Below are 24,539 nucleotides of genomic sequence, written 5' to 3'. Positions count from 1 at the left end.
TATGAATGATTTTTATCTCTATGCAGTTTGCAAAATGCCTGATATGAGATGTATTTTTACGGAAAAATTGAAATCTTATGGTCTATTAAAATTATGAAAATAAATGATTATGATAAACCTATGAACTCACCAACCTTTTAGTTGACACTTGAAAGCATGTTTATTCTCAGGTATTAAAGAAATCTTCCGCTGTGCATTTGCTCATTCTAGAGATATTATTTGGAATCATTCATAACATATTTCAAAAGACGTTGCATTCAAGTCATTGAGTTCATCAAGATTATTACTAAGTCAATTATAGTTGGATATATATTATGAAATGGTATGCATGCCGTCAACTGTCGATGTAATGAAAGTTTGTCTTTTAAAAACGAATGCAATGTTTGTAAAATGCATCATATAGAGGTCTAGTACCTCGCGATGTAACCAAATGTAATGTATTCGTCCAGATGGATTAGGACGGGTCGTTTCATGTGGTATTAGAGCGGTGGTCTTAGCGAACCAGGTCTTGCATTAGTGTGTCTAACTGATAGTTTTTTAGATGCATTAGTGAGTCTGGACTTCGACTGTGTCTGCATGTCAAAAGTTTTGCTTATCATTTCGTGTCGAAAATTACCTGCTTATCATCCTTAGGAAATTACCTGCTTATCATTCTTAGTCTAGACACGTTTTACTGCATTGACTGCATGAATAGTGTATAGACAAAATTCATATCTTAGCGTATCTGCTAATTCACATCTTAGCCTATCTATTACTGTAGACTTGCCTGACATATGCCGTAAATTCCTCCGTAGTCTACGAAATCTTTAAGTACTATATATATAGATATTCTATGTAGTTAGAATATCATCCAATATTCGAAAATCATTTCATATCGAAAAATCCTTTATTCGAAAGTACAAAATGGAACTCGTCACTAGTTCAAGTTCCTCGGATTCCGACAGCTATTCTGATATGGAAACACACTTGAGCTCTGAAAGCAGTGTGACCGGAATGGATCAACCAATCAGCCATCATCAATTCTGGATGAATTGGGAATGGGTTCGTAGTCTACTAGATCATTGGAGACAAGAAGAAGGTGATCCCTTCAATCCACCGATTTTCCCTCTTGGCGAAGAACCTGAAGCACTTACCGGCGAAACTATCCGAAACACCATTTTCAGCTTCATTTCCAGAGTAGCTTGACACGATTATATTCTATCCACAATTCTAAACTTTTTTCATCCGCTCGTCTGAACCGCCAATCATCCCAGTGTAATAAAAGAAGTCAAAGAACTTCGTGCTCGAATAATCAATTTGGAGAATATTGTGCAAAATTTACCAACTTTAGCAACATCATCGGCACCAACAGTACCATCAATAAACAGCACCTGTACCATCAACAATCCATGCCTCAACATCTCATTCTGTACCTCGAGTATAATCATCGTTCTACGTATCGTTCTACATCAATTATCTTCGTTCTTCATGGCGATTATGTAATCTCTAATGTTTTAGAGAATATGTATTCTAGTTCTAACGGTAAATCAAATGAGATTAATATTTTAACGGGTATGTAAGTATATTTTCATAAAGATTGTAATTAAAAATTCTTTCGTACAAACTGTTAATGGTGAAAATATTTTAATGGGTAGGTAATACCTGAGGAAAATTCAGATTTCACATTAATAAGTTACATTGTACATTCTTCGAATCTGATTCAACAGTCATTTACTATCCTAATTACATCCACAAGATATACGAATCCGTTCACCACAAAATAACCATTTTCATTCAATTTCATATTTGGATTTTGACTTACCAGAATCCAACAAGTGGCATAATGAAGAAAACATTTGATATAATAAAATTTGTTAGAAACAAACAAATTAACTATGAGAAATTATGTTAAGAATCCACACTAACAAAATCCTAGCTAAATATTCCTAGCTAACTGTTAATTCCTTATTACATTTATTTATCGCAATTTAATTATCGCAATTTTAATTCTCGCAATTTTATTTATCGTCATTTAATTTCTGTTATTTATTTTACGCACTTTAAATATCGGGACACGTATAAAAGATTTTGACATATCATATCAACGCATCTATATATATTATTAGGAATAACCATAGACACTCTATATGCGGTAATGCTGGAGTTAGCTATACAGGGTTGCGGTTGATTCTACAATAATATATATACTTTGAGTTGTGATCGAGTCTGAGACATGAATACAATGGGTCACGATATGTATTAATTAATTCGAATGTTATATATCTAACTATATATGAATTGTTGAATTACTAACTATGGACTATCAACTATGGACTACCAACATTGGACAATTAAAATGAATTAAAATATTGATTATAACATATGAAACTAAAAAATTCTTCAAGTTTGCCACTTGATCTCATCTTAAACCTCATTTGTATCTTGACGATTACAATCTGCGTTCAAACTTTTCATGATCCTTGAAAACATCTCAATCGAGAGGATAAACCAACTGCACTTCATCTACGGAAAGAAAGATTTATGCATATAGTTATGCACCTGAAAAACTCTTAGAATCTGAGTAAACGTTCAACACGTATCTGTGTTAACTCCTTTGGCATTGTTATTACCGAAAATAACATTGCAATTCTTTTTCAAATTAGCCAATTTTGTCACAGCTCTAACAAATCAACTTAAATTTTTCATTCGAATAAACCTTATTATAGAGATTACCCCTTCATCATCTTTATCGGAGAACCGTTTATATCCCACCACATTAGCAGTAAACTTACTAGCAAATTCATTATTCATTGGTTTAAGTCTCTCCAAAGAACCATTATATCTGTTCATTAAAACCCTATAATATATTCATCCGCATCTTATAACAAGAATTACCATACCAATTACCGGAAATTAGCAATCAGTATTTTGAAATCTTGCAGCATTTCTGCATCAACAATTATATGTATACATATTGTATTTATAACTTAGAATTATGAACTTCCAATCTGAAACTCTGAAAAGCACCCAGTCGACAAATCAACACACTGAATTTTGAAAAAAAGCTAAATGAAGCTGCAAAAATTATAGACAACCGTAACTGTCAAAAGTTTGATGATAAAGAATAGTGTTGGCAAAACTCAGAAAAGTTGGAACTGGAAAACAGATTGAGCAAACCATGAAGGAGACTGTGGACAAATCACAAAGACTAAACCTGCCTTCAAAGAATCCAAATGATTCAGTATCTGCTGAAGTCATTAACGAATACCTTGCTCCTGACTCTAAACTCTTGCGGTCAAATCTTCATCATCATCCATCGATATTAGAAATTCTAAGATATCATCGTATCTTTCATTATAAATATCCTCAATATTTCTGAAGATATCTTCATAAATATTCTAGTCCGGTATTAATTATCTCTCCGCGCTATCTGTATTATATCATAAAAGGAAACTATTTTAGTTTCTATATTCTGTGAACCTTCGAATTTAAAATATGAATGTTTTGAAGTAGTGTTGGGAACTGATGCATGAGTTAGTTTAATATAATGACACTTGATCAACGTAATTATATTACAGTAAGTCATGATGAGTTTCTAATGGAACTTGATGATTCACAGACATAACGTCATCAGGTGCCATGTTACACGACTCTGACATTTTACCTAATCTCTAAATATATCGAGAACGTATCTTCCTAATAGTTCTACCTCCTCTCTTGAATTCTGGTAATTTAACCAATCAAGATCGTGCTATTACAATCTCTCTCTTAGAACATTAATCATGTTCATTCGAAACTTCATACCTAAGAATTCTGGACCATTATTCGCTTGACTTAAAGTTGAGAAGAGAAAACAAAAGGATGGAACTCCAAAATACAAAGGAAATGAAGAGGGTGGATTTATAGTGAAATATCAGGCAGAACAATCTAGACAGATTATCACATTTAATTAAAGAGGATCCTAACTTTCTTAAATCCCGAAGAATCAAATCTTTTATATTTCAGATCTCAATGATTTTCTTTAAATCCCTTGAATTTCGGAATTCAACCATGACTACTTCACCGGATCAGACAAACCTACATTTACTTTTCACTCTTTTGTGATATCTTCACTCGTACGCTTTGAGTAATTGAATTGTTTTATCCATATTACTCAATGATGATAAAACTCTAATTATCGACTCATATTCGTCATGAAAACATTCTTATCGTTAGCCATGACGACCTCGATCAAATTTCGAGGCGAAATTTCTTTAATGGGTAGGTACTGTGACGACCCAGGAATTTCCAACCAAATTTAAACTTAATTCTAGCTTGATTTCGACACGATAAGCAAAGTCTATAATGTGGAGTCTCAAAAGTTTTGAACTGTTTCATATACTCAATTGACTTTCGACCATTCCCGACGATTCATGAACAATTGTTGTATATATATATATATATATATATATATATATATATATATATATATATATATATATATATATATATATATATGATTTAAATATAAAATCAATGATTATATGTATATTGTATAAATATTAAATATACAGTACACGTTAACGTTATTATATATATTATATAATTATTAAATATTACATAATTAATAAGTTGTAATATTAATATATATTTAATTATAAAATAAAATATAGTTATTGTGTTAACATGATTATTATTAAAATAAATATTAAAAATTAATAACAGTATTATGAATATTATTTGATATATTATTAAAATTACTAAAAATAACTATTATCACTTAAAATTATTATCATTATTACTTTTATCATTAATTTTATTATTATTAGTATTTTTTTGATATTATTATTAATATTATTATTAATCTTATTATTGTTATTATTAATAGTATTTTATTATTAATAGTATTATTATTATTTTTATTATTATTAATATTAGTATTAATTCTAATATTAATAACTGTATTATTATTATTAATAAACCTATATCTATTTATTATTAATATATAAAAAAATAGCAGATATAAATTATTGAAATCAGTTAGATATCACCATCGAAATTATTATTTATTTATATTTTCTTTGTTCTTGTTGAATTTTGTTACACATCAAAATCAGCTTCAGTTTCAAACAAATTGATCTTATCAGCCTCAATTATTTGAATATGATCTTTATATACAGCCATACCTTCTGCAGTTTGAAAGAAAAAAAATAAATAAATAAAAAGAAACTGAATACGCTGCCTCTGTTCTTTATTTTTTTTTTCAAAACTCGAATTCAAATCAATTTTCAAAATGTAATATTGTAGAGCTGTTAGAAATAATCTATTTAAACTATTTGCAAAATTAGAGCCTCCAATTTCTCTTAATGATTTCAAATTGTAGAGTCAAAGTAAAATTTTAAAAAGTTAAAAGAAATTGTTCTTGGGTAAATTCGAATTGATTTTGATGTTTTAAGTTAAATTGAGGTTACATAAAGTTTCTAGGAGTGATTTAGGATATACTTCATGAAGAAATTATGAGCTGAAACTGTCTTAAATTCAAAATCAATGTGTGAGTTTTTTTTATGATATTCGTAAACTGAGTTCCATATTTTTTTTTCTGTTTTGATTGACTGTTAATCAAAAACCTCATTACAAATCATTTATAATTCAAAGTCAGGTGTTAATTCAAGTTTATAATTCACAATTATGAGAGTAAATGATTCCAAGACGATTATTGTTATGAGGATGAAGAAGAAAAATAAGAATCAGAGAAATACAGTTTAAAAATAATTGGAAACTGTTTTAATCAGAAAGTAAGAAATGGAGGAGTGGTCTTGGGAGTTTTGGTGTATCCGAGAGGTCTCGGGTTCGAGTCCAGTTTGGTGCAATTTTTTTTAAAAGGGGACTTCTAAGGTAGTTTTGTATTTTAAAAATCATTACTATTTTTATTATTATTGATATTATTATTATTATTATTACAAGTATTATTATTCAATGTTATTATTATCATTATTAACTTAGTTATTATTAATGGAATAAGTATTATTATTATTATTATGAATATGATTAGAATTATTGTTATTGTTGTTATTATTATTGTTATCTATATCAAAATCAATAAATGTAGTTTTATTTAAAAATCTTATAATTATTAATACTATCAATATAGGTAATACTATTAACAATATGATTATGATTATGATTATTATTATTAGGAGAATGATACAAATTATTATTATTAATATTATCATTTTCATTAATATGATTATCATTAATGAACACTGTTATTATTAAAAATTTATATAATTCATACTAAAAGTATCATTACCTTAAATCTATATATTTTTAAAAACTATTATTAATACTATAATTGTTATTAGTAGTATGAAAATTATTATTATTATCAATATGATTATTCTAGTGTTATTATAACTAGTATTTTGTAAACAAAAAGAGTAATCATATAAAAATACATTTAACAACCATAATTTAAATATACTGATACTATTATTTATCTAAAATATACAAAATGAAAATATAATAAAATATATAAGTTATTAATATAAAAATGTTCATTAATAATAATATAAATAATTGTTCGATTACAAGAATATGTTTTAATACATATATGAATGATATAGGTTCGTGAATCCGAGGCCAACCCTGCATTGTTCAGTTGTTCAATATCGTTATATGTATTTTTACTACAAAATACACTATCGTGAGTTTCATTTGCTCCCTTTTTAAATGCTTTTACAATATATTTTTGGGACTGAGAATACATGCGCAACTTTTATAAATGTTTGACGAAATAGACACAAGTACTTAAAACTATATTCTATGGCTGGATTATTAAACCGAATATGCCCCTTTTTAGTCTGGTAATCTAAGAATTAGGGAACATCACTAATTTTGAGAATTAGTGCACCCCTAATTGACGCGAATCCTAAAGGTAGATCTACGGGAATTAACAACCCCCATTCTGGAATCTGGAATGCTTTAGTACTTCGAGTTTATCATGTCCGATGGGTGTCCCGGAATGATGGGGATATTCTATATGCATCTTGTTAAGGACGGTTACCAGGTGTTCACCATATGAATGATTTTTATCTCTATGCAGTTTGTAAAATGCCTGATATGAGATGTATATTTACGGAAAAATTGAAATCTTGTGGTCTATTAAAATTATGGTAATGAATGATTATGATAAACCTATGAACTCACCAACCTTTTGGTTGACACTTGAAAGCATGTTTATTCTCAGGTATTAAAGAAATCTTCCGCTGTGCATTTGCTCATTTTAAAGATATTACTTGGAGTCATTCATGGAATATTTCAAAAGACGTTGCATTCGAGTCGTTGAGTTCATCAAGATTATTATTAAGTCAATTATAGTTAGATATATTATGAAATGGTATGCATGCCGTCAACTTTCGATGTAATGAAAGTTTATCTTTTTAAAACGAATGCAATGTTTGTAAAATGTATCATATAGAGGTCAAGCACCTCGCGATGTAACTTAATGTAATGTATTCGTCCAGATGGATTAGGACGGGTCGTTTCAGAGTTGACTTTCGATTGGCTTTGATTTCAGTTGACTTTTATTGACTTTCTAATTAAGGAAACTTTCCTAACTTAAAAACTTTCTAAAAATAGGAACTTTATAAATATGGAAACTTTCTAAATTTGGAAACTTTTCTAAAATAGAAACTTTTCTAAAATAGAAACTTTCCTAAAATAGAAACTTTCCAAAAATGGAAACCTGCTAAAAATAGAAACTTTCTAAAAATAGAAAGTACGTGTCCTTACGCTGTTCTGATCAAACTGAAGCATGTTGAGTGTTGTTCTATGTCTACTTGCAACAAGTACTATAGCTATCATACTAAGACTTGACCTAAGTTAGTTATTTATATCGACCTGCTTTATTTATAGTGTAACGACCCGGAAATTTCCGACCAAATTTAAACTATAATCTCTATATATTTCCGACACGATAAGCAAAAACCTTAATATTGAGTCTAGAAAGTTTGAAATCTATATTCGGTTAAACAATTACCCTTTTGACTGTGCCCAACGATTCACGAACAAATAATTGTAATTGGATATGTGTCATAATTATTATTATAATTATATTATTAAATTTATATAACTCCCATTTCACACGTCCCTTTCCTAGATATTCACATATCACCATATTTGGTGTTAATGTGTTGTCTATGCATTTTTTTTTCTATTTACTCTCACATCATTTTAGAATCCGTGTATCGATTAGCTGTAATGATTGAATAAAACACTGTGTCCTTGTGAACTCTCTAGGAATTTTAATTATGTTTACTATTGTTATTTTACAATAAACTATCTTAACTCTGTATATACATACTTATACATTATGATTAAATCACACCACTCTCATCACCCTCTCTCATGCTCTATCTCTTCATCTCCCTTCTTTGTAAAATTCTCACCGTCTCTATCGATCCCTAACGTCAAACACCATCCTAAACTTGCATCACCTTCTCCAAACCATTACCACCACATACAACCACCATAATCAACCAAGAATAACACCACTCTCACTTTATTCACCATCAAAAACCTCATGTAAGAGTTTTTTGTTTCTTCTTCGGTTTCAGAATAAAACAAACCATCTTTGCTTCCTCCTTACACTTGATCCTTCTTCGTGAACCCATATCACCACCACCGCCTTATATCACTTTTCAACACTCTAGTTCAAACGCTACAAAAGATCATCATCTTATCACTAATATTGCCTCTGCTTACTGTTTAAATAACCGAACACCAAAACATCATAACCACGGCTAATATCCATATACTTGATACCATGGTTATTATTTCCTGTTTTCTTACTCAATGGAACCACAAACCCAGAACTATTGTTGATACTATTTCGATGTACGCAGCCACGATCTGTTTATGTTTATTCTTACCTATACAAACCCAACAACACTGCAAACAACCACCATACTCCACCACTCCACCTCCTTGCCGCTGCAGCTTCAACAACCAAACACCAACTATTATTTGTGCTACTGCTACTATCTGATATGTCTTTCTTTTATTCAATCATCAACCTAACAAGACTCTCATCTGCTACCTCCAAACTGCTGTTTTTATTTCTGAATGACGAAATCACCAAAGAATTATTCACGTGGCCATTCCATCACCCAATACCACACCCGCAGAATTATACGTACTTCTATTTCAGATTAACCAAACACGATCACAAACTCACTAGAATGTTTGCTATTCGATACTATTCAGCCTTCTATTTCATCATCCTCAACCATCTCCCCCGGTTACTATCATATCCAACCATCTTGTTTCTGTTTTCAAATGAGGTCAACCATCACCATCTCGCCAACATGTTTGCTACAGCTATCTTCTGTTTCAACTCACCACCATCGATATAAATATATTTGTTTGATGATGATGAAAGGATAAAGAAGAGATGATGATTTATGATTGAGATTGGTCGAGGACTTTATGCTCCTGGTTAAAAACCGACGGCCCCCACCCACTAACCTTCTGTCGACATCTATAATTCACAAGGGTGTACACGATTTCATTCGGGTCTAAAATTTAATAAAAAGGGCTGTGTTGATCTTAATGGAGTAAAGCAGATACAAAGGAAATTTTTTTTATGGGTTTCTTATTTGTTAAAAGGACTAACGATTTATATGGGTTGTTTTGCTTGGGCCGTACCTTGCTAATTTCTGTTGGGCTACTTTGGCCTGCTAAACCCATGATGAAAGAATAAATAAAATTAAAACCGGATTTAAAATAGGGAAACAGGATTGGAGTGATGGTTAGGGATGTTTATGTCGACCAAGAGGTCATGGGTTCGAGCCCGTCTTGGGCAATTTTTTTTTAGAAAGCTCATCATTTAAGGTAGTAATTTTATTATTTTTATTATTATTAAAAAATAACATTTTTATTAAAGTTGTCTTTATAATTAAAATTTATATTTTAATTAAAAGTATTATTAAAAGTATTATTAAAAGTATTATTAAAGGTATTATATAATTAAAAGTATCATTATTATTACTTTTATCAGTATTATTATTATCACTAGATATGATTTTATTAATATTATTATTATTAATAATATTATCATTAATTTTATTATCATTATTATTAGAATTAATATTATCTTTATTATAACGACTCTTATAATTAAAATTTGTAGTATTATCCTTAAGACTAATATTAGAATTATCATTATTATTAAACTTATTTTTATTAAAATTAAAAGTATCATTATTATTATTAGTATTAACATTACTTTTATTATTACTTTCAATATTATTATTATGATTATCATTATTATAATTACAACAAATAAAATAACTAGTATTATTATCAAAAATTAATATTTCATTATGAAACCTAAATATTATCAACACTGTTTTAGTGTTATAATATATTTAATACATATAATATAACAAAATTTATATTTTTATTTATTTTAAATATATAAAATGAAATTATGGAATATATAGGTTATTAATATGGAAATGATATAACTAATAGATTTATATATATATTTGTTCGATTATAAGTATGGGTATTGATAAATAAACAAATGATATAGGTTCGTGAATCCGAGGCCAACCCTACACTTGTTCAATGATGTTATATGTATTTTTACTACAAAATACAGTCTGGTGAGTATATAGTTCCCTTTTAAACTCTAAATATTTTTGGGCTGAGAATACATGCGCTGTTTTATGAATGATTTACGTTATGGACACAAGTGATCAAAAATAAATTCTACGTTGAGTTGTACCATGGCATATCTCTTTATACTTGGTAGCTAAATATTTACGTGAGGAGCGTAAACGCGAATCCTGTTGATAGATCTATCGGGCCTGACAACCCCAACCGGGCTGGACGACCAGTTTTAAACGGTTGCACAGTACTTCGTTTCTGTATACTACACTTGGTACGGTGTAGTAGTTATTTAAGAATATGCTGCTGTGATTTAAATGTTAAGTATGGTTACCAAGTGCTCAACGACTTTTCCATACACTTGCGAGTGTATTATGTATGTATATGAAATCTTGTGGTCCATAGTTATAATGCTGCTAGCAATAAAACCTATATCTCACCAACTTTATGTTGACCTTTTAAAGCATGTTATTCTCAGGTACAAATTAAGTCTTCCGCTGTGCAATAGCTCATATTAAGGACCTTACTTGGAGTCGATCATCGCAATGGGACCAACTGTTGAAGACTTTGTCCGGGAGGATTAGGACCGGTCCTTTCAGTTTGTATCAGAGCGTTGGTCTTAGTGAACCAGGCCTTGCATTAGTGTGTCTGACTAGTAGTTGTTAGGATACAGTAGTGAGTCTGGACTTCGACCGTGTCTGCCTGTCAAAAAAAAATTTTGCTTATCATTCTAGTCGGAAATCATCTGCTTATCATCCCTAGGGAATTTCCTGCTTATCATTCATAAGTCTAGACACGTCTTACTGCATTTAGTGCATCGATAGTGTATAGACAAGATTCATATCTTAGCATATCTGTAGACTTGCCTGATATATGCCGTAAATTCCTCTGTAGTCTACGAAATACATATAGATATTCTATATAGTTATAATATCATCCGATATCCGAAAATCATTTCACGTCGAAGATCTCTTCCATCCACCAAATTGCCCTTTTCAACCTGAAGCGCTTACTGGCGAACCTGTTCGAGAAACCATTTTCTCTCCCCTTTTTCCGAGTATCCCATCACTATTACATACTATCCCATAGTTCGAATCTTATTCATTCACTCGCTTCAACCGTCAATCATTCCATAGTAATAGAAGAAGTTAACGAACTACGCGCTCGCGTGACGACTTTGGAGAACCGGGTGCGAAGTTTACGAACACCAGCAGCAGCACCAGCAGCATAATTAGTACCATCATCATCGACATAGACAGTACCCTTATCATCTCTAAACCATAACCGCGCCGTAACTCTCAATATCACAATCTGTACCTCGAATATCAACATTACACGCCTCAATATCACCATCTGTACTTCGAGTATGAACTTCGTTCTACACATCGATCTACATCGGCTATCTTCGCTTTACGTATCATTCTACCTCATTTTTCCTCGTTCAACATGGTGAATATGTAATTTCTAAAGTTTTAGAGATAATGTAATCTAGTATTAACGGTAAATCAGATGAGTTTTTGACTCATTAAATCCATGATTACATCCGATGAAAATATATATGCAAGTATATTTTCATAAAGATTGTAATTAAAAATTCTTTTGTACAAACTGTTAATGATGAAAATATTTTAACGGGTGGGTAGTACCCGAGGAATATTTAGAATTCACATTAATAAGTTACACTGTACATTCTTCGAATCTGATTCAACGATCATTTACTATCCTACTTACAACTACCGATATACGTATCCGTTCACCACAGAATAACCATTTCTATTCAAATTTCATATTTGGATTTTGACCTATCAGAATCCAACAAGTGGCATAACGAAGAAAACATTGGACAAAAATAAAAAGTGTTAGAAACAAACGAATTAATTAATTGGAATTGTGATAGGATTTCACGCTAACTGATCCGGCTAACTGTTCCCAGCTAACTGATTAACATTTAATTTATCGCAATTTACATTCTCGCAATTTTATTTATCGTCATTTAATTTCTGTTATTTACTTTTACGCACTTTAAATAACGGGACACGTATGCAAGGTTTCGACTTATCATATCGACCCATCTATATATATATTTCGGAACAACCGTAGACACTCTATATGTGAAGGTGGGAGTTGGCTATACAGGGTCGGAGTTGATTCCAAAATATATATATACTTTGAGTTGTGATCGACACCGAGACCGGTACACGGGTCACGATACGTATTATTTAATTCGAATATTATATATTAAATTATATATGAATCATTGAACCATCGGACTATTGGACTGCTAACTTTGGACAATTAAAATGAATTAAATTAAATTAAAATATTGATTATAACATATGAAACTAAATAATTCTTCAAGTTTGCCACTTGATTCTATCTAAACCTCATTCGTATCTTGGCGATTACAATTCGTATTCACAACTTTTCACGATTCTTGAAAACGCCTCAATCAAGAAGTTGAACCAGTCGCACTTCTTCTACGAAAGAAAGATTCCTGCATATGGTTATGCACCTGAAAACTCTCGGAAGCTGAGTTAACACGTAGCAGTGTAAAATTTCTTTAGTGTTATTATTACCCAAAATAACTTTGCAATTTCTTTCCGAATTAGCCACTTTTATCACAGCTCCACTTTGACTTCTCAGTAAAACTAGTCTTATTATCATCTCGATATAAATATGCTGCCCTTTCGCCGTCATTACTGGAGAACCTTTCACGACATCATATATCAACAGCTCGGCATCCCTTTGGCGGAATCCGCAAGTCGTATTTTGAAAATCTTGCAGAACTTCTCCAGCTATACTTATGATGTTTATCTCTAAGAATTTCATACCCCGAATGTGAAGTATCTGAAAAACGTCTTGAACTATGAAGTAGTTCTTGAAATGCTGACGAAGCAGCATGTGGTAGACGGTCTTAATGATCAGAAGTTGATGATAAAAGGAGAAAGTGTTAGGAACGCTCGATAGAAAATTTGGTACTGAAAACCGGATTGAGCAAACCATGAAGGAGACTCTGAACAAATTTCAAGGACTAAACTTGTACATAAAGAATCATGACGATTCTGTAGCAAACACCTTGCTTCTGAATCTAAACCCTTACAGGTCAATCTTCATCATCATCCTTCGACATTAGAAATTCCAAGATATTATCATATCTTTCATTATAAATATCCCCAATATTTCTGGGGATGTTTTCACAGCTATCCTTATCTGAAATCATTTATTTCTCCGTAATATCTGCGTTACAATATAAAAGAAACTGTGTTAGTTTCTAAGTTCTAAAACCTTCGAGTTTAAAATAGGAATGTTCTAAAGCAGTGTTGGGAACTGATGCATGAATTAGTATAATATAATGAAACTTGATCAACTTCATTATATTACAGTAAATCATGTTAAGTTCCTAATGGAATGTGATGATTCACAGTACCGTCATCATGTGCCATGTTACACGACTCTTACATTCTATTCAATCTTCAAACATATTAAGAACATATCGTCACGATAGTTCGATCTTTTCCAGGATATTCTGGTAATATGACAAATCAAAATCGTGCCATTACCATTTCTTTCTAATAGCATTAGCTATGCTCATTCCAAAATTTCATACCTACGAATTCCGGACCCTTACTCGCTTGACTCGAGGACGGGAAGAAGAAACAAAGGGACAAATTCCCACAATAGAAATTGGAGTATAGATTGCAGCAAATAGAAGAGAGTATTAACTGTGGATGACAATGATTATAGAAGATAGAAGCAGGAACATCGAAGTATAAGGGAAGATATCAAACCCAACAACCACCCAAACCATGTATATCAATACGTATTGCAACGTAAAGACACGGGAGAATTAGAAACACTATAAACACAAGAGTATAGTAGAAGTAAATCGAATTTTTTTTTTTTTTGGTGGTAAATGAAAAAGAAGAATGATAGATGTGAAAATTTAGAGTATATCAAGGATCAGAATGGGATGAAGCATTTTAAAGAATACTCTAAGATATGAATTGGGAATAGAAGATGTGGGAAGTAAGAAAGGGAAGGAGGTGGATTTATAGTGAAATATCCGACAAAGAAATCGAAACAGATTACCGCATTAAATCAAAGGAGATCCTGTTTCCTAAATCGTCGAAGAACCAAATCTTATTACGTAAGATTTTCTTTAGATCCCTTAAATTCCGGAAATTAATCCTAACCACGTCATTGGTTAAAACAATTCCATATTCACTCATTACATTCTTTTGTGATAGCTTCACTCGTGTGCTTCACATGATCGAATCGTTTTATCCGTATCTTCCAATAATGATAAAACTCTATTATTACCTCATATTCGTTATGAAAACATTCCTATTGTTATTTATGACAACCTCTACCAAATTTCGGGGACGAAATTTCTTTAACGGGTGGGTACTGTAACGACCCGGAAATTTCCGACCAAATTTAAACTATAATCTCTATATATTTCCGACACGATAAGCAAAAACCTTAATATTGAGTCTAGAAAGTTTGAAATCTATATTCGGTTAAACAATTACCCTTTTGACTGTGCCCAACGATTCACGAAAAAATAATTGTAATTGGATATGTGTCATAATTATTATTATAATTATATTATTAAATTTATATAACTCCCATTTCACACGTCCCTTTCCTAGATATTCACATATCACCATATTTGGTGTTAATGTGTTGTCTATGCATTTTTTTTTCTTTCTATTTACTCTCACATCATTTTAGAATCCGTGTATCGATTAGCTGTAATGATTGAATAAAACACTGTGTCCTTGTGAACTCTCTAGGAATTTTAATTATGTTTACTATTGTTATTTTACAATAAACTATCTTAACTCTTTATATACATACTTATACATTATGATTAAATCACACCACTCTCATCACCCTCTCTCATGCTCTATCTCTTCATCTCTCTTCTTTGTAAAATTCTCACCGTCTCTATCGATCCCTAATGTCAAACACCATCCTAAACTTGCATCACCTTCTCCAAACCATTACCACCACATACAACCACCATAATCAACCAAGAATAACACCACTCTCACTTTATTCACCATCAAAAACCTCATGTAAGAGTTTTCTGTTTCTTCTTCGGTTTTAGAATAAAACAAACCATCTTTGCTTCCTCCTTACACTTGATCCTTCTTCGTGAACCCATATCACCACCACCGCCTTATATCACTTTTCAACACTCTAGTTCAAACGCTACAAAAGATCATCATCTTATCAATAATATTGCCTCTGCTTACTATTTAAATAACCGAACACCAAAACATCACAACCACGGCTAATATCTATATACTTGATACCATGGTTATTATTTCATGTTTTCTTACTCAATGGAACCACAAACCCAGAACTATTGTTGATACTATTTCGATGTATGCAGCCACGATCTGTTTATGTTTATTCTTACCTATACAAACCCAACAACACTGCAAACAACCACCATACTCCACCACTCCACCTCCTTGCCGCTGCAGCTTCAACAACCAAACACCAACTATTATTTGTGCTACTGCTACTATCTGATATGTCTTTCTTTTATTCAATCATCAACCTAACAAGACTCTCATCTGCTACCTCCAAACTGCTGTTTTTATTTCTGAATGACGAAATCACCACAGAATTATTCACGTGGCCATTCCATCACCCAATACCACACCCGCAGAATTATACGTACTTCTATTTCAGATTAACCAAACACGATCACAAACTCACTAGAATGTTTGCTATTCGATACTATTCAGCCTTCTATTTCATCATCCTCAACCATCTCCCCCGGTTACTATCATATCCAACCATCTTGTTTCTGTTTTCAAATGAGGTCAACCATCACCATCTCGCCAACATGTTTGCTACAGCTATCTTCTGTTTCAACTCACCACCATCGATATAAATATATTTGTTTGATGATGATGAAAGGATAAAGAAGAGATGATGATTTATGATTGAGATTGGTCGAGGACTTTATGCCCCTGGTTAAAAACCGACGGCCCCCACCCACTAACCTTCTGTCGACATCTATAATTCACAAGGGTGTACACGATTTCATTCGGGTCTAAAATTTAATAAAAAGGGCTGTGTTGATCTTAATGGAGTAAAGCAGATACAAAGGAAATTTTTTTTATGGGTTTCTTATTTGTTAAAAGGACTAACGATTTATATGGGTTGTTTTGCTTGGACCGTACCTTGCTAATTTCTGTTGGGCTACTTTGGCCTGCTAAACCCATGATGAAAGAATAAATAAAATTAAAACCGGATTTAAAATAGGGAAACAGGATTGGAGTGATGGTTAGGGATGTTTATGTCGACCAAGAGGTCATGGGTTCGAGCCCGGTCTTGGGCAATTTTTTTTTAGAAAGCTCATCATTTAAGGTAGTAATTTTATTATTTTTATTATTATTAAAAAATAACATTTTTATTAAAGTTGTCTTTATAATTAAAATTTATATTTTAATTAAAAGTATTATTAAAAGTATTATTAAAAGTATTATTAAAGGTATTATATAATTAAAAGTATCATTATTATTACTTTTATCAGTATTATTATTATCACTAGATATGATTTTATTAATATTATTATTATTAATAATATTATCATTAATTTTATTATCATTATTATTAGAATTAATATTATCTTTATTATAACGATTCTTATAATTAAAATTTGTAGTATTATCCTTAAGACTAATATTAGAATTATCATTATTATTAAACTTATTTTTATTAAAATTAAAAGTATCATTATTATTATTAGTATTAACATTACTTTTATTATTACTTTCAATATTATTATTATGATTATCATTATTATAATTAAAATAAATAAAATAACTAGTATTATTATCAAAAATTAATATTTCATTATGAAACCTAAATATTATCAACACTGTTTTAGTGTTATAATATATTTAATACATATAATATAACAAAATTTATATTTTTATTTATTTTAAATATATAAAATGAAATTATGGAATATATAGGTTATTAATATGGAAATGATATAACTAATAGATTTATATATATATTTGTTCGATTATAAGTATGGGTATTGATAAATAAACAAATGATATAGGTTCGTGAATCCGAGGCCAACCCTACACTTGTTCAATGATGTTATATGTATTTTTACTACAAAATACAGTCTGGTGAGTATATAGTTCCCTTTTAAACTCTAAATATTTTTGGGCTGAGAATACATGCGCTGTTTTATGAATGATTTACGTTATGGACACAAGTGATCAAAAATAAATTCTACGTTGAGTTGTACCATGGCATATCTCTTTATACTTGGTAGCTAAATATTTACGTGAGGAGCGTAAACGCGAATCCTGTTGATAGATCTATCGGGCCTGACAACCCCAACCGGGCTGGACGACCAGTTTTAAACGGTTGCACAGTACTTCGTTTCTGTATACTACACTTGGTACGGTGTAGTAGTTATTTAAGAATATGCTGCTGTTATTTAAATGTTAAGTATGGTTACCAAGTGCTCAACGACTTTTCCATACACTTGCGAGTGTATTATGTATGTATATGAAATCTTGTGGTCCATAGTTATAATGCTGCTAGCAATAAAACCTATATCTCACCAACTTTATGTTGACCTTTTAAAGCATGTTATTCTCAGGTACAAATTAAGTCTTCCGCTGTGCAATAGCTCATATTAAGGACCTTACTTGGAGTCGATCATCGCAATGGGACCAACTGTTGAAGACTTTGTCCGGGAGGATTAGGACCGGTCCTTTCATATAGGTCGGCGTTGTGATCATTCCTGATCACTTTACTTCGTTTGCTGTTCGCATTTTTGTGTGGTTACTTCATTTGCTTTAAGGTGAGTTATAGTCCCGCTTTTCTATTTTATATCTTTTGAGATGAGAATACATGCATTTTATTTATTTTTATATTGGACACAAGTGGAAGTTGGTTTAAGTTATTCATTGTGAGTTGAACGAAAATATTCCCTAGTCTGGTAACTGTAATCACTGGTTTCTACTGGTGAACGAGAATCCTATGGATAGATCTATCGGGTTTGACAACCCCATTTCAAGCTAGTCGCGCTAGCAATTTATAATCGGAATGTTTAGTACTTCGTATTTAGTTGAAGATACACTTGTTCGGTGTATATTATTTATTGTGTTTGGCAAGGGTAAATAAATGGTTAAGTGGTTACCAGGTGGCTCACAGACAATGGAATAATGTTTTTATATGTTTTCTAGCATATAATTTTCTGGTCCAAAAATGAGTTTTTATGTTTTCAAACATAAATTTTTATGGTTTAAATTAAATATAGTTTGCAATATTAAACCTATAATTCACTCAACATTTTTGTTGACAGTTACTTGCATGTTTTATTCTCAGGTTCATGATTGATTGCTTCCGCTGTGCTTAGAGAGTCTGCATATTTATGATGACAGCTTTTGTTAAACATTAACTTGCATTTTATTTTGATACATTTAATAGTGGGTGTTGTTGACTTGATTTGGTCAACTTTTGGTTAGGTAATAATGTATGGTTTTTCTAAACTTACACATTTTGATAGGTTTCCTTTATAGGAACTCGTTTTTAAATAAAGAATGCAAGGATATTTATCAAATTCATATAGAGTTACGATCAAGCTGTGGGACCAAGACAACGATGGTCGTCAAGTGTACTTTGACGGTTCGTTTCAGATTATTTCTTTATTTATGAAGTGGCTAGAATGGATGGAAAGTGGTGAATGAAATTGTAGAACGGAGATGGAAATGAAGGTGTGTGATGGGGATGTTTTTGTCTTCACGAATAGCGGAGGTTCTAACTTAGTAGTCCTCGTCAAAATGTGTGATTCCGAAATGTAGATTAAGAGCAAGTTCTGATTCTGAGATGTTAACACCGGCGCGCTCAACGGAAATATAGTGGAGCACTAAAAATTAGTGCTTATAAAGCCTTATTTTGGGGTGCCTCGCAACAATTATAATGGGTCGAATAGCACCTTTCATTATGGAATGCTCTTTTGGGATACTAGGTTTGATTTTCTCAAAAAGTTTTAACCTTGTTTTACTCTTTTATCTATTTTGTAGCAAAAACGTTTTGATCTTTTATAGAATTTTATAATCCTCGGTGTTTTATAGTTCAGAAAGTTTTAAGTTTTATGAAAACTTAGTTTATTAACACTTGAGGTTTTACAAGAATCGTTATGTGCAACATTTACTATCCCACACTTTAAAGTAACATTGTCCTCAACGTTAGAGATACGGCGTATCCCACACTTTAGGTTTTGAAAGAGGCGTTTTGTTATTAAAAGTCAAGGTTGGGTTGCCAATCCCACACTTAGTTTTTGAAGTGGTATTGTAGTTTGCGTATATTCTATTGAAAAAGTGGTGAAGACGTAATACTCCCCTATGGTCGCAAGGCGTGTAGTCGGATGGTTTCTTCAATTCTTGTGCTGGCGTCATCCACATTCAGTGCGTCCTTGCTCCAAGTCATACTTCCATTCTTGTATGGTCTCGATCGTCATTTATTTGTGACGTGTTATTCATGTAATTTTATTCTAAATATCATACATACTTAAAAACATAAAGTAGTTATGCCAAGATTGGTGTACAGACATAATAATGTAATGCAGTAGCATAAGTAATCATAAAAATAGTTCAGAAATAAGGTAAGTCATGGTTGAGGTGGAGGGTAGGGTAAGGAATACGATACGCTGGTGCGGGGCTGTCTCGCTGGTCGAAGGGCTGATTGCCCTTAATCAGTCATCGCCTCGTCTGTAGCGAATTACTGTGCCAATTCCGCCGTGTTCATCCTAGAAGATACCCTGAACTGAATCTCATCTGACCGTGTGATCAGTCCTGTAAGCGATGATGTACTCGTATGAATCATAGGCCCCGTACGCCAATTCTGCCACTCTTGCAAATCGCTTCCCAAATGTGGGTTCATACCCATACCGTCTATACCCTGCGTGACTCCTTTAGTCATATAGCAGCTTGCAGCCTGATCCCATAAGGAAGCCTGAACGTCGGCGGATGTATCTCTGTGAGTGCTCATGTGGGATGTGTCAAACAGGTTGTCGACGAAACCTGCGGCCTCTATGCTCAGTTCCCTAGGAGGAGATGGGATGACTGTATGCTGTGTGTACTGATGCTGAGGAGGAGGAGGAGATGGGGGTCCTGTGTTCTGACAGCTCGGGCCTGCACCTCTGGGGTCCATGTGGGCATACATCACCGGATACTCATGAGGATATGGCGAAACATTGAGATGTCTACCTGCGTAGTGAGTAAAGTGATCCAGATTCTGAAAGATAGCGTGCTGGGCAAACCAACTCTCATGCCCAGGCAAGTCTCCCATGTGATAGTGGTATGGCGGAAAGTGCAGCCTATCCCCTTCTCCTACTGATGAGTGTCGGCAGGTGTCAGCGGGGCTTCCCTATGTGGTGGGATCATCCTCATTCTGCGGTTCCTGAGAACCTTGCCTTCTCTGACCATCTCTCGTTCTCACATCAGGCCTAAACCCTGTAACTCTTACCCCTGGTACTGTCTGGTCCTCTGAGTCAGGTATCATTGGATTAGCTGCAATGATTAACTGTTCACCCTCGATACGAATGTATTCCCAAGTGTTCAGTATCTTATACCCTATTTCTTCCGACTCGGCTCCAATCTTATATCCAAATCTCTCAATACTAATCAAAACTTGCATCCTACGGAGGAGTCTGGTAACGACGGTTCCCAAATCTGGCACCACTATTCTTGCAGCATTTCTTTCATTAGTGAATGCCTGGGCTAGAAAGTATGCAACTTGCATGTCCTGGCATTGGATCATGGCGTGCATCAGGCGCATATCATTAATGGTAACGGCACCACTATGTTGGGATTTTGGGTGAAGGGTTTTGGTGATGAGATGGTGAAGAATTCGGTGTACGGGATTGATAAATTTTGAAGCATTTTTACTTGACCTCCATGGTTCATTATGGGAGGTGTATTCGCGCCAGAAAGCTTGATGATCTATGTTGTTTATGGTGGTGTACCACCTCTTGAATATAGAACGATCAAGCTGTGATGACTTGTACAGTTCCAGATACCTTGCGAATCGTACGAGAAACAGGTGATACGTCTGATTTTGATGGCAGAAATGGATGCACTCGTGATCATTGTAATCCTCTTGATCAATGTTTGACTCAAACCTCCAAGTTGCCATAAATTCTGTGTATGGCTCCTCATACACCTTTTCATTTATTTCAAACAGGTTTTGCCAGGCTCTGTTTGTTCTTCCATTTACTCTGACATTCAAGATTGCCCTAAGCTCATCGGCCCATCCACACTGTTCCATTACTGTCCAGTTGATATATTTGTTGACCCCTTTTGGCCGATTAATCAAGGTCCTCATAAACAGTTCATTTTCTGCTGGATTATCTTGTCCGAGGAGGTAATGGGGAAACTCATATTCTGCTGGTATGTAATTTGCCATCTGCAAGAGATCAAGTAATATAGGTTATGTTCCAAAATAATAAGACTTAAAGTAAAACTTAGAATTTAAAAATGCATATATTTTTCAAAAAAAAAATCGAAATGGGGGCTTTAAAAATGGCATTTTCCGAATTCCTGTTATAGTCAATTATAGCCAAAATTACCGCAAACAATATCTAATCTTACTACAAACTTATTTTCGAGCAAAATTCAAAGCGTACCCGTGATTGCAATAAATAATGCTAAAAATAATAATTATAGCGAGTTAGTCGTAATAAGCAATTTTGATCAAAATGTGATGATTCTTAATCATACAATGATTCTAATGACCATTTCAATTACCTTAAATATTTTTAATCATCAAACTTTGAGCTATAACGTACTTAAGTCAAAGATTAAGGTTGTTTTATCGAAAAATAACGATTTTGTCAAAAACGTACAAAATAAGGGAAATCAAAGATTAAGCTACATTTTCATTAGCGAGTCAATGATATCTTCATTTGGGCTAGTTTTAGGGCAATCCTAAGTTTTAAAAACGTTTTAACTATGGGAATAACCCCAATCCTAATTAAGTGTAGTTTTATCAAAACCTCAATTTCCATGCAAACAAGCCTAAATTATTCCAAAATTAGTTTCTAAATATCCTAAATGAATCACTAAGCCTAAATAAGTTAGAAAAACATATAGTTTCCAAAGATTTTACCAATTTCTAGCCTAAAATCTCAACTAACGAATCGAGAGCTAAAACTTATCCAAAATGCCTCAATCGAACCTAAAAACTAACACACATTAATCACATTATCTAACTAAGCATAAAGGAATTCAAAATTGGGCATAAAACACCATTTTTCTCAAAAGTCAAAAATTTGACTCCGAGTAAAAATTCAAATTTTAACCTAGAAAGAGTACCTTTTACACCAAATTGATGATGGAAACGCGTTTAGGAGGCACGAGAGAGTCGGATTTGAGCTTCGATTTGTCAAAAACGGTCAAGAATTGATGATGATGGTGTTGGTTGGAGGCGTCGGCCGAAAGGAGAAGGGAGGGAGAAGAAGAAAAAGAAAAAGGAGAAGAAAGAAGGAAGAAAGGAAAGAAAAAGAGAAAGAAATTGGGCCCGTGTGGCTTGCGAGCTTATTTCCCCGACCCGACTAGCGAAATTTTTATATTTTTTAAAATTTTAAAGTTTTAACTAGGTTAATAAAAGATAAATAAAAATTTGCTTCGGATCTTAATCCGGTTATTTTTAAACTAAAATTTAAAAGATAAAGACAAATGGATGGAGTAAAATTAAAATATTTTATTTTATTAATAACCCAAATTACATAGGTTCCACAACTAAGTTCCATAAATGACGCAGAAAGAAAGATAAATTTAAAGCTTCTTTAACCATCCAGAGTAGATCAGCAGAGTGTACTGAAAATATTTCAAAATCACTTAGCATTTTACGCTCGCGCTTTTGTAAATCTCCGATGTCGTCCATAAGTTTAACCAAAGCCCTTCTAACCTTTTTAACGTTTGAAATTTCATCCCTTGGTCTAGTATCTCGATAATTAAGTTCAAAAAGAAGTTTTGACACTGTGTCTTGAAATAACAGATCTTCCGCGCAGTCAGGATCACCGATAGTAATTTTAAAGTTTTTAGATATTTCTCGAATGATCTTCCTTTGCGGGGTTGTAAATGGGAACTTTGACATAGTGAGGATTTGTACGAGTTTAGAATATAATTCATTTCTTTTTGCGAAGAAATTCTGATGTATTCTTTCCTCGGTAGAATCTGGAAAAACTTCAATTAATCTTTTGATAAGAAATGAGGCTGGATCGAAGTAGAAGAAATCTCGATCTCCGTATTTTGAAATAGGGTTAGGTTTCTTCCTTTCAGTCCAAAATTCAAATTCACAAATCATTGCGGAGACATGTCAGTTGATGTGAATCTGAGAGAATTCCTTATCACTGAAGTGAGGGAGAAAACGAATGAATGACTCTAAATCGAATTTGAAATCAATTTCTGCATCCCGATACTTGACCAAAATATCATCCCCACATTCTTTTAACAGTTTGTGAAGAGAACGAACTTGAGAACGCAGCTCTTTTAACAAATTGATTTGAAATGTTGAGAACGGGAAGTCTGAGGAATAGAGGTGCCTAATGAATTCTCTATAGACGTCTAACCTTCTTCCAGGATTTAAAAGATTTCCAGTAAACGGAGCTTTTGTTTTATCAGTGTGCCGTTTATCTTTGAGATTAAATTCAAACAAGTCTGGGTAGTTGAAAATAGTTGGATATTGTAACAACCCAATCCGTATTAAAACCGGCCCATAAAAAATTTTCCTTTTAATACGCGTTAAATAATACTTTAGGTCCCAATTGTGTTTCCATAAACATCTTTAATACAATGGAAGGTTTAATAAACTTCAAAACATTTAATACGCTAGTTAATTGTTCAAACGGACAT

The sequence above is a fragment of the Rutidosis leptorrhynchoides genome, chromosome 5, assembly GCF_046630445.1.
Source record: "Rutidosis leptorrhynchoides isolate AG116_Rl617_1_P2 chromosome 5, CSIRO_AGI_Rlap_v1, whole genome shotgun sequence".
NCBI classification, from domain to species: domain Eukaryota; kingdom Viridiplantae; phylum Streptophyta; class Magnoliopsida; order Asterales; family Asteraceae; genus Rutidosis; species Rutidosis leptorrhynchoides.
The sequence above is the reverse complement of the archived record's forward strand: the minus strand, read 5'-3'. Positions refer to the sequence as shown.